The following is a 2,347-nucleotide window of genomic DNA, read 5'->3' as shown; positions in this document are numbered from 1 at the left end:
GCTTGTGTGGCTGGGGGGGGAATTAAAACAAACAAACAAATAAATATTTTTTTTAAAAGGCCTTCAAATTTTGGTGGAGGGTTGCAGCCACGCCTCGGCCTTCCTGAGGCTGCCGAGTGTGGCTGTAGATAAGATTTGCCGTGACTTCTGGCTGGGCGCAAGATGTGGGATGCTGCCGCCTGCGCTGAAGTTGGAAGGTCTGGGGAGGATATCCGGGTTAGAAACGGCTTTGCCCTTTTTTCGGCATAAATAGCTGAGCCCGGCAGCAGGTTCCTGTTTGCCACGGAGCGAGTCGATGCTAGGGATGGGGTCCCAGAGCATTTTTTAGGAGAAACTAAAAGCCACCCCCAACACAATGTAACATTCACGTCAGGCTTTTAAAGCGCAGTGACTGATGCTGAAAACAAATGCCATTCCTGAAGTATGCCTCACGCCCATTTTATAGATGGACAAAGAGAGGCAGATAAGCGTCTTTGCCCGGAGTCAAAGCCAGTCACCAGAGCTGGGAGAGAAGCCAAGAAGCCTCCTGGGCCAGGGAGCGGCACTCGGGAGTCCACATTCACCCCTGCATGGGCTGGGAGCGGAGCAGAGAGGACTCCTCATGCTGCCGTCAGATATTGTGTCTGGGATTGGTTGCCTTTTCCGGGGCGAAATAGGTTGCAGAAGGTTTGGAGGATTAATCGCCATCGCCCCATTTCTCCTTGGGCAAGGGCCTCTGCCCAGACCTGACGGATCAACGGGGAGACAGCTCTGACCATCGAGCTGTGGGGCTTCATTAAAACGTTCTGGCTCAACAAATGCCTTTTGGTTTGCAATGTGACCCGCTCCTTTGAACAGGCCAATGTGTGGGTAAGTGTTTAGGGGTAATAAACCTGGATCTTTGCAATTGTACACGAGTGTGAGAGAGCATCCAGAGTGTGAGAGTCTGATTAAGGTGGGAGTTTACTCCGATGAGGGTCTGGGAACTCTGTCCAGAATTCACATATTGCTGCTGCAACACAGCAGAACCATGTTTTAAGAGTCACCAAGTGACACACGGAGACGTGCTTTAACCATACAAACTTGTCTTATCGCCGCATTTGTACATGCAAAAATCTGGAAAACAAAGCTGGTGAGACGAAAGTACACCCATGTCCTCCTCCTCACTGGATCCGCAGAGGCGTAGGTGCAGGATGGGAGGAATGGGAAAAATTTTAGCCAAGTTAAGGGTTAGTTATGGATCTGGAACTAGACTTAGATCCTCACCAGCCAGAGACCTTGGCAGTCCTGGGCTGCCAAGGGTGGAATAGGCTTTCCAAGGCACGAGTCTGGCAGCCGGAGCCTTAGCCCAGGGCGCTGGAGAGCTGAGCAACTTTGGGCCAGCCTCTGAAGTCCATAATTCCGTTGTCTGTTTGCTTAAAACGTGTTGTAAGCACAGCTGCTTTCTGAAGCACGTATGGTAATGATGGGGGCAGTCACACAAACGAACTGGCTCCACGCCAGCCGTGTGTGTGTGTGTGTGTATGTGCAGGGGGGTGGGGGGGGGGGGGGGTGGGGGGGAGACGACTCATTTTCTGTTCAAATTTGGGTACGAGCATTGTGATTGGGAAGATAAGGACAGCTACCACGTCAGCAGGCTCTTGTGGTGCCCAGAGCCCAGGAATGGAGACAGTGGAGATCTTCAGGGCAGAGGGAGGGGTGAGCGCGTCAGGGAGAACCCGCAGGCATCCGCATCATCCTCTTTTTTGCTGGCAAATCAAAGCTCTTGTTTCGGTTGCAAATACAAAGATTTAGAGCTAGAATAGAAATACAATTTTTTTGTTTTCTAATACAGTCAAAATTCACTGCATTAACGTGGTTTTTTGGGGGGGTACAAATTAAAAAGATTACAAAGATCTAGGCTAAGAAAAAAGATATTTCAAAAGTAAAGTTTCATAAAAAGCACTACTAAAACATCCAGCATTTTCAAAGACCCAGTTCCTAGCATCAGGAACTTCCTCATCCAGGTAGTTTTGCTTCCTCAAATTCCTTTCTTTAGCAAGTTCGTTCTTTGCTGGAAAGATTTCACCCAGGTCTAAGAACAGGATTTTTCTCTCTTGTGCTTTTATAATACATAAGTTACTCAGCGGTCAGACTAGATGCTGGCAATCATTTGAGTCTTCTGGATTAAAAAATAGGTAGAAAGCTGCAGTGATTGAAAGACACTGAGCAGACCCCATAACTCGGACGCACAGAAGGAGCTGCCAGTCTTGGGCTGAGCTGGGAGTTTAAAAATGTAGAAGTGAGGAGAGGGTAAAAATCACATCCTTGTTCTGCAGGCGTGCAGAGCGCGTGTGCTTGTGATTGCTGCCTCATCGTACGCTCGCAT

Source organism: Pygoscelis adeliae, unplaced genomic scaffold (genome assembly GCF_000699105.1).
Source record: "Pygoscelis adeliae isolate BGI_AS28 unplaced genomic scaffold, ASM69910v1 Scaffold72, whole genome shotgun sequence".
NCBI classification, from domain to species: domain Eukaryota; kingdom Metazoa; phylum Chordata; class Aves; order Sphenisciformes; family Spheniscidae; genus Pygoscelis; species Pygoscelis adeliae.
Note: the sequence above shows the minus strand (reverse complement) of the source record.